The sequence below is a fragment of the Salvelinus sp. IW2-2015 genome, unplaced genomic scaffold (assembly GCF_002910315.2).
Source record: "Salvelinus sp. IW2-2015 unplaced genomic scaffold, ASM291031v2 Un_scaffold2135, whole genome shotgun sequence".
NCBI classification, from domain to species: domain Eukaryota; kingdom Metazoa; phylum Chordata; class Actinopteri; order Salmoniformes; family Salmonidae; genus Salvelinus; species Salvelinus sp. IW2-2015.
The window spans coordinates 260,827-271,462 of NW_019943469.1; the positions used below are offsets into that span (position 1 = coordinate 260,827).

Here is a 10,636-nt window from a genome sequence, read left to right on the forward strand (position 1 = left end):
GACAGACAGTTTATGCCACAGGGAGGATGCCGCCAGGTTGTTGATTATCAGCACCCTCCCTCTATATGACACTTGGGACAGGATCCACCTCCAACCTGGCCAGTCTTGACATTGCCTGCATATCCTGCCCATCCCTGACCATCACAGAAACTTTATCTGCATACGTCGACACTGCTATGCCTGTGAACACACCCATGCTGTCTCCTGCGTAGGAAGCCCAAAAAAGGCTCAATGGCTAGTGTCTATAACTGCTCCGATAGAGGGCATCCTTGTCTAATGCCCCGTCTCACCCAGACTGGCCTACTGAGCCCCCCTCCCACCTTAACCATACATGATGCCCCAGCATACAACATCTTCACACATGTCAAAAACCTTTGCCCAAACATCACATTAAACAGATCCTCATGGTCCACTCTCTCTCTTGATCTAAAGAGACCAGTCCAAAGTTCACATTAGGACCTCTCGTCAAGTCCAACATGTCCCTAATCAAGAACAAGTTGTCCCTGATTGAGCGTCCCGGTACACAATATGTCTGGTCCTTGTGTACTATAGGGTCCAGATGGGACTTCAGTCTGTTAGCGAGAACCTTGGCAAATATCTTGTAGTCCGCACAGACCAATGCCTCAGGCCTCCAGTTCTTAAATTCACACAAGTTCCATTTCTTGGGCAGGAGAGTCAGAACCACCCGACGACAACTCATCGGCAACTCTCCTACCCCGACCCATTCACGCACAGGAAGTCCAGTCCAATTATTCCCCAGAATTTTTTATAAAACTCCACTGGGAGTCCATCGACCCTCGGTGCTCAGCCGGGGGACATCTGGGTTAAGGCCTCTGCCAGTTCATGGGACAACAGGGAAAATATCAATTTCATCCCTCTGTGCCCGAGAGAGCTTAGGGAGTTCTGCAAACAAGACCTGAGCACATAGAGGATCACACACTTCTGCCCTGTACAACTCAGTATAAAACTCCACAGTCTGCTCCCGCATCTCCTCCACCACAGAGGATCACACAGTTCTGCCCTGTACAACTCAGTATAAAACTCCACAGTCCGCTCCCACATCTCCCCCTCCACAGAGGTCACCCGCCCATCAGACAGCCGGAGACAACCTTTGGCTTCACCGCTCTGTAATTCCAAACCAAAGAAGAAGGAGCGTCCATCTCCTTGAGGAGCATGGAGAACCTGGCTCTTACAAGTGCTCCCTTTGCTTTAACCTGGGAAAAAACTGCCCAAGTCCCTCCGTAATTCAGCTAAATTATCCTGGAGGCCTTGCCTTGCCCCACCATCTCACTGATACTCCACTTCGAGTTCCCCCAACACTCTCCTCTGAGGACGGCTGATGTTTTACATGCTCCTAACCAACTGTCCTATTCTGTTCGTTTTTTCCCATTGTTAGTAACTGATTTTTTAAACTTATTTTTGTACATAATGTTGCTGCTACCGTTTCTTATGACAATTTCTTCCAGATACTAATTAGGATGTGAGATCCTATGGTTGTGAGATCTGGGGTCCACTCCCCAACCAAGAATTCACAAAATGGGACAAACACCCCATTTGAGAGACTGCAGAATTCTGCACAACGCAGAGAATACACAGTGGCAGAATACCTGACCACTGTGACTGACCCAAAATGTATAAAATGCTTGTGAGCACAGCCTTGCTATTGAGAGAGGCTGCCGAAGGCAGACCTGCCTCTCAAGAGGTGAAAACTGAGCTGCACTTCGTAACCTCCTGACAAATATATGACCACATTAGAGACGTATTTCCCACAGGTCACAGACCCACAAAGGATTTTTAAACAAATCAAGCATTGATACTCCCATATCTGTCAGGTGCAATACCACAGTGTGCCATCACAGCAGCCAGACGTGTGGGCCGTTGTCATGAGAAAAGGGCAACCAGTGGAACACAAACAACATTGTAAATACAAGTTATTTTATCTGTTTATTTGTCTTCCCCTACTATTCATACTACAACTATTTGCACATTGCTAAAACACGGTACATAGCTGATAATATACAAGTTGAAATGTCTATCTTTTTTGAGTGCATACTGTTCATTTATCAATTTAAAAAAAATACAAATTTTTGTTGATTTCACTTACTTTGGTAATGTAAAAATATGTTCCCCATGCCAATAAAGCCCCTTGAATTGAAGCTGAACTGAGACAGAGAGACAGAAACAGAGACCAAGACACTGAAACACCGAGACAGAGAGACCGAGACAGAGAGACCGAGACACTGAAACACCGAGACAGAGAGACCGAGACAGAGAGACCGAGACAGAGAGACCGAGACAGAGAGGCCGAGACAGAGAGCCGAGCGACAGAGAGCCGAGACAGAGAGGCCGAGACAGAGAGACGGCAGACCCGAGACAGAGAGGTCCGGAGACAGAGAGGCGAGACAGAGAGGTCGAGACAGAGAGGCCGAGACAGGAGAGGCCGAGAGCACTGAGAGACCGAGACAGAGAGGCGAGACAGAGACCGAGACAGATGAGACCGAGACCAGAGAGACCGAGGACAGAGAGACCGAGACACGAGAACAATCACGAGACAGAGAGACCGAGACAGAGAAGACAGAATAACAGAAGACCCAAGACAGCTGAAACACCGAAGACAGAGAGACCGAGACAGAGACCAAGACACTGAACACGGACAGAGAGACCGAGACAGAGAGACCGAGACACTGAAACACCGAGACAGAGAGACCGAGACCAGAGAGACGCGAGACAGAGAGACCGAGACAGAGAGACCCGAGACACGAGACAGAGAAGACCCGACGACCAGAGAGAACCGAGACAGAGAGACCGAGACAGAGAGAGCCGAGACAGAGAGACCGAGACAGAGAACCGAGAGCAGAGAGCCGAGAACAGAGAGACCGAGACAGAGAGACCGAGACAGAGAGACCGAGAACACTGAAACACCGAGACAGAGAGACCGAGACAGAGAGACAGAAACAGAGACCAAGACACTGAAACACCGAGACAGAGAGACCGAGACAGAGCACAAGACACTGAAACACAAGACGAGAGACCGAGACAGAGAGAACGAGACACTGAAAACACCGAGACAGCAGAGGGGCCGAGACAGAGAGGCCGGAGACAGAGAGACCGAGACCGAGAGAGCGAACGCGAGACGAGAGACGGCCGAGACAGAGAGGAAGCACTGTACCGCGAACATGAGAAGCCTGAGACAGCAGAGAACCGAGACAGAGAGGCCGAGACAGAGAGCCGACCGAGAGGCCGAGAGAGGCCGAGACAGAGAGGCCCGATACAGAGGCGGAAGGCCGAGCACAGAGAGGCCGAGACAGAGAGACGCGAGACACTGAACACCGAGAAGAGAAGGCCGAGACAGAGAGGCCGAGACAGAAGAGCGCGAGCAGATGGGCCGAGACGATTGTAGGCCGAGACAGAGAGAACCAAGAAACATGAACAACACCGAGACAGACGAGGCCGAGACAGAGAGGCCGAGACAGAGAGGCCCGAGACAGAGAGGCGAGTACAGAAGAGGCCGAGACAGAGAGGCCGAGACAGAGAGACCGAGACAACTGAAACACCGAGACAGGAGGCCGAGACAGAGAGGCCGAGACAGAGAGGGCCGAGACAGAGAGGCCGAGACAGAGAAGGCCGAGACAGAGAGGGCGAGACAGAGAGCCGAGACACGAGAGGCCGAGACAGGAGAGGCCGGACAGAGAGGCCCGATGACACCTGAAACACCGAGACAGAGAGGCCGAGACAGAGAGGCGAGACAGAGAAGCCGAGACAGAGAGGCCGAGGACAGAGAGGCCGAGACAGAGAGGCCGAGACAGGAGAGCCGAGACAGAGAGGCCGAGACAGAGAGCCGAGACATGAGGGAGGCGAGAACAAAGGCGCGAGACAGAGGTCAAATTAAAAAGATAACACAGAACCATTGCGTGGTCATTTGTTCACTGGAATGACCAAGTAAATAGAACCTCTTCAGGGAACAATACGTGAACATAATAATTAGTTAGAGGACTCCCCTCATCAGAGTTTGGTTTTCTTCAATATTCAGGCCACTGGTTCCTCTTCCTCCTCCTCATCACTTCTCTCCGTCCTTCCTCCTACCAGAACACACATGTAAACATGTTCGTACCTATGTCCGTCCATGCCACATCTTCTCTCTCTCGCCATCCCTCTCTCCCACCTCCCAGCATGTTCGATTCATATCAGGAAGTTGAACTGAGCCAATAGATTTGCGAGGAATTTCTCCGTCTTTAACGCCGCACTGCCTGTCAGTCTCCTTCCCCATTGGATAGGCAGCTGGCCTCCATCACTGTCACTGAAATGACAGTCCTAAAACAAACAGAAAATAAATACTGGTCTCAAGTATAACTCGTAATTCACTACATGGGAAATACATACTCTTGTTTATATATACTGTATATCCCTTACAGGAAAATAGATACTCTTGTTTAATAATATAGCTGTATATCACTACCAGACAATTACATACTCTTTGTCTATAATTACTGTAAATACACTACAAGGAAATACATACTCTTGTCTATAATATACTGTATACCACTACAGGAAATACATACCTTGTCTATATATACTGTTATACCACTACAAGGACAATAATACTCTTGTCTATAATATACTCTTTCACATATCGTACTGTATACACTACGGAAATACATACTCCTGGTCAATAATGGTACTGTATTACCACGGGCAGGAATACATACTGCTGGTCAATAATATACTGTATATTCACGTACAGGATGATACATACTCTTGTAAATAAGTGTACTGTAATCAACTACAGGAAATAATACTCTTGTAAGTAATCGTACTGGTTACCATACAGGAATACATAACATCTGTAAATAATGTACTGGTATAGCACTACAGGAAATACATACTTTGTCAAATGAATGTACTGTATCATCACTACAGGAAATACATACTATTGTCAATAATGTACTGTATACACTACAAGGTAATACAATACTCTTGTCTATAATATACCTGTATAACCCTACAGGAAATCAGCATACTATTGTCAATCATATACTGTATACCACTCAGGAAATACATGACTCTTGTCCTAATAATATACTGTATATCACTACAGGAAATAACATATATTGTCCAATAATTACTGTATATCAACTAGGTCAAGATTCTTGTTTGGTTATTCACTGCATTTCGGAACTAGAAGCACAAGCATTTTCGCTACAGCTCCGCATTAAACATCCTGCTAACACATGTGTATGTGACTAATAAAATTTGAATTCTGACTACAGGAAAAGTCACACTGCCAACACATAATAGCATTTGGAAGTGTGTGTAAGTTTTGTGTGTACTAATACTCTAACTGCCTGTGTGTTGTGTGTGTGGTGTGGTGTGTCAATACTTTACTATAACATGTGTATGGTGTGGTTGTGTGTGTGCTCATAACTTTACTATAACCATTTTATGTGTGTGGTGTGTGTGTCATATTTACTATACATGTGTAATGTGTGTGTGTGTGTCCATACTTACTATACATGTGAGTGTGTGTGTGTGTGTGTGTGTGTGTCCATTACTTACTACTCAAGCAGGTGTTATGTGTGTGGTGTGGGTCGTGGTGTGTGTCCATACTTACTATACATGTGTAATGTGTGTGTGTGTGTGTTGTGTGGTGTGTCATACATTACTATAGCATGTGTATGTGTTGTGGTGTGTGTGCCATACTTACTATACTACATGTGGTATGTGTGTGTGTGTGTCCATACTTACTATACATGTGTGATGTGTGTGTGTGTGTGGTGTGTGGTGCCCATACTTACTATACATGTGTATGTTGGTGTGTGTGTTGTGTGTGTGTGTCATACTTACTATCATGTGTAGTGTGTGTGTGTGTTGTGTGTCCTACTACTATACATTGTGTGGTGTGTGTGTGTGTGGTGTCATACTTACTATACATGTGTGTGTGTGTGTGATGTGTGTCGTGGTTGTGTGTGTGTGTGTTTGTGGTGTGTGTGTTGTGTGTTTTGTTGTGTGTGTGTGTGTTGTGTGTGTGTGTGTGTGTGTCCATACGTATATACGTTGTGTGTGTGTGTGTGTGTGTGTGTGTGTGTGTGTGTGTGTGTGTGTGTGTGTATGTGTGTGTGTGTGTGTGTGGTGTGTGTGTATATCTGTATCTATACTGTTAACAGGTGAAGCATGCTCCAGTAGATACAGTACCAGTCAAAAGTTTGGACACACCTACTCATTCCAGGGTTTTTCTTTATTTTTACTATTTTCTACATTGTAGAATAATAGTTGTAGTGTCTTAGCTCTTATTACTTATTTATATAATAAGAAAGCCTCTGAATACAAGAAATGGAACTGGAGCTTCACATTTACTGAAACGAGTTAGTACCAGATTAACATAGATCAGCACTGCACATGACCAAGGATGCTCCTCTCTTAAAGGGGACATCACTAATTAACAGAACACAAACCAAACCACAACTGAAACATGTCCCAGAACTTGTTGTAGTTATTTTACATCTTTTTAATTTGAACTTTTCTTTACTGCCCCACCGTTGCTGTTTTCCGTGGAATGCATTTGGTTAATGTGACGCCGCCACATTATGTCTGGGCTCACTTGAACCTGGTAAGTTCTGGGTCCCGTTTGTGTATGTACGGTCCCTCTTGTCCATTTCCCTCCTCTTCTGTAGTCTCGCACCGTCACTTCCTGTCCTGTTTGGAGATGGCGCTCCCGGCCACCGGAGAGCATCTTGGCTTGTTTGTTCAGCACTTCATTACGCCTGTTTGGCTTCGTGATGTCCAGCTGTGTGCGGAGAGGCCTCCCGAACATCAGTGTGGCTGGGCTTTCATTTGTCGTGGCATGTGGGGTGTTTTGGTAGGAGGCCAAGTTTTGTTTGCAAAGTCGCTTCGTCTCGTTTTGCTGCACGGAGTCCTTGCTTTAGGGTTTGCACAAAGCGTTCTGCCAGCCCATTGGTGGCAGGGTTGTACGGAGCTGAGGTTGAGTGTTTGATTCCATTTACTGACATGAATCTTGTAAACTCGTCACTTACAAAAAGCTTGCGCGTTGTCACTTACCAGCTGCAGCGGCAAGCCGAAGCGCGCAAACGTTGTTCTGAGACACTCTATCGTCTGAGCTGAGGTGGAGGAGTCAGTGCAAAACACCTCTGGCCATTTGGAATGGGCAACAACTATAAACAGAAACATGTGCTTTTCAAAGGGACCAGCGTAGTCCACATGAATTCTCTGCCATGGCTCTGTGGGCCATTCCCAAGGGTGGACTGGGACAGGAGCAGGCATGTGAAGGGTTTCCAAACATCCGCTACATAACAATAGTGAAGACATCAAAACTATGAAATAATACACATGGAATCATGTAGTAACCAAAAAAGTGTTAAACAAATCAAAATATATTTTATATTTGAGATTCTTCAAAGTAGCCACCCTTTGCCTTGATGACAGCTGTGAACACTCTTGTGTTATTTCATAGTTTTGATGTCTTCACTATTATTCTACAATCTAGAAAAGAGTAAAAATAAAGAAAAACCCTGGAATGAGTAGGTGTACTAAAACTTTTGACTGGTACTGTATATCGATACCGTTAAAGTGTTAATTTATTTTTGATTTCACCTTTATTTAACTAGGCAAGCCAGTTAAGAACAAATTCTTATTTACAATTACGGCCTAGGAGCAGCGGGTTAAACTGCCTTGTTCAGGGGCAGAAGGACAGATTTTTACCTTGTCAGCTCGGGGATTTGATCCCAGCAACCTTTCGGTTACCGCCCCTACACTCTACCCACTAGGCAACCTGCCGCCCCTACACTCTAACCACTAGGCAACCTGCCACCCCTACACTCTAACCACTAGGCGACCTGCCACCCCTACACTCTAACCACTAGGCTACCTGCCGCCCCTACACTCTAACCACTAGGCTACCTGCCGCCCCTACACTCTAACCACTAGGCTACCTGCCACACCAAGAGCATGCTCCAGTGTGTGAGCGTGTAGACAGTGAGTACCGTTAAGAGGGGAAGCCTGTTCCAGACTGTCCGTCTCGCCGGTCCTCCTCCTCAGACTGTCCGTCTCTCCGGTCCTCCTCCCCAGACTGCCCCTGGTGGACGCTCTGTGGTGCTTCTTCTTGTTTTTGATCAAGATCTTACCCAGCAGCTCCTGAGGCGATGGTAAGGGCTGAGCTGGGATCAGCTGTTAGAGAACACATATTACAATACATTAACAGGGCTGGTGTAAGGGCTGAGCTGGGATCAGATGTTAGAGAACACATATTACAATACATTAACAGGGCTGGTGTAAGGGCTGAGCTGGGATCAGTAGTGTTCCTAATTCACAGGAGGTTGGTGGCACCTTAATTGGGGAGGACGGGCTCGTGGTAATGACTGGAGCGGAATAAATGGAATGGTGTCAAATACATCAAACGTTTGGTTTCCATGGTTTCCATTGTGTTTGATGTCATTCCATTTGCTCAGTTCCAGCCATTATTATTAGCCGTCCTCCCCTCAGCAGCCCCCACTGTCCTAATGTAGCCCCGACCAAAGGTTAACCTCCCGCTAAGCCAGGGCCGTGTTTCTCTCCGCTAAATTGGTTGTTTCCTTTCAATTGAATGTCCAAATAATAGCTGGCCTGCTGAGGGGAGTTCCTAACTGATCAGGGACAGAGAATCTGCAGACACTCAGCTTTCCAGGAACTAATCAGGGACAGAGAATCTGCAGACACTCAGCTTTCCAGGAACTAATCAGGGACAGAGAATCTGCAGACACTCAGCTTTCCAGGAACTAATCAGCGACAGAGAATCTGCAGACACTCAGCTTTCCAGGAACTAATCAGGGACAGAGAATCTGCAGACACTCAGCTTTCCAGGAACTGACTTTGACACCCCTGACCTCTAACCCCTGACCCAGACTCACCGGGTATTCCTGACCTCTAACCCCTGACCCAGACTCACCGGGTATTTCTCCAGAGGGTCGATGAGGAGGGCGTCTCCAAAGATACTTTGACAATACTCCGCCATCTTGGCCTGCTGCTTCGCCCTGACAGAGACAGATAACATAATATAACATTTGAAAACTTTTGTGAGTGTAATGTTTACTAATGTTTCCCTTGTTTTTTTTTTTTTTTTTTTGTCTACTTCATTTGCTTTGGCAACATATGTTTCAGATAAAGCCAATAATGCCCACTGAATTGAAGGTTCTCTAAATTCTCAGGATTTCCTTCTCACTACCCAGAATGCTTCACTCACGAGTCAACGTGGTTTTCGGAAGGAGAGGATGAGGGATAGGGAGAAGTCTTGAACGCACTTTCTATATCGCTTCAATCACCTCCTTCACACACAGAGAGAGAGAGACAGAGAAGACAGAAGAGAGAGAGAGAGGAGAGAGAGAGAGAGAGGGACAGAGAGACAGAGAGAGAGAGAGAGAGGAGAGAGACAGAGAGACAGAGAGAGTAGAGAGAGAGAGAGAGAAGAGAACAGAGAGAGAGAGAGAGGACAGAGAGACGGAGAGAGAAGAGAGACGGAGAGAGAGAGCGAGAGAGAGAGAAGAAGAGGAGAGAGAGGACAGAGAGACAGCGAGAGACAGCGAGAGCAGCGAGAGACAGCGAGAGACAGCGAGAGACAGCGAGAAGACAGCGAGAGACAGCGAGAGAGAGAGACAGAGAGAGAGAGAATATATTAGGCAGGTGAACATCATATACAATGTAGTACAATGATGTGAGGACCAGCACTATCTAGGAATCATTTCAGACTTATGGTAACCTTCAAGTTTATGTCAGTGGTCATGGTGAAGTACACACACACACACACACCTTGAAGGTATCTCTGTGGTCATGGTGAAGCCGTGTGTGATGTAAGGTTCCTCATCCTGCGGCCGTCCCTTCCAACAGTCCAGCTCTATACAGCGACAGCCGGTCAGTAACAACCTGACGATACATCTCCACTGACGACAGACTGTCAGCTGACCAACTGGGGGGGGGACAGGAGGGAGGGGACACCTTTACACAATGACATTGCTGTTGTACCAGTATATGTGTGAGTATAACCTGTGAGGTAGGTGTTGTGTGTTTTAACAGTGTGTGTGTACTGTGAGGTAGGTGTTGTGTGGTACCTGTGAGGTAGAGTTGTGGTGTGTACCTGTGAGGTAGGTGTGTTGGTATAACAGTGTGTATGTACCTGTGAGGTAGGTGTTGTGTGTTTAACAGTGTTGTTGTACCTGTGAGGTAGGTGTTGTGTGTTTAACAGTGTGTGTACCTGTGAGGTAGGTGTGTGTGTGTTTAACAGTGTGTGTACCTGTGAGGTAGGTGTTGTGTGTTTAACAGTGTGTGTGTACCTGTGAGGTAGGTGTTGTGTGAAGAGTTGATGAAGTTAGTGGGACGGGGCTGGTAGGTGTTGTGGTGTGTACCTGTTGAGTAGGTGTTGTGTGTGTACTGTGAGGTAGGTGTTGTTGTGTACCTGTTGAGGTAGGTGTTGTGTGTTTAACAGTGTGTGTACCTGTGAGGTAGGTGTTGTGTGTTTAACAGTGTGTGTGTACCTGTGAGGTAGTGTTTGTGTGAAGAGTTGATGAAGTAGTGGGACAGGGGTGGTAGGTTTGTGGTGTGTACGATGTGAGGTAGGTGTTGTGTGTGTACATGTGACGCAGTAGGTGTTGTGTGT

General features: G+C 46.7%; 1 pseudogene; it reads right to left on the reverse strand.

Annotated features, from left to right (window-relative positions):
- The window catches only part of LOC112073059 (1-phosphatidylinositol 4,5-bisphosphate phosphodiesterase beta-1-like), a 39,793-nt pseudogene that overhangs the window by 28,613 nt on the left and 544 nt on the right, over positions 1-10,636 (reverse strand).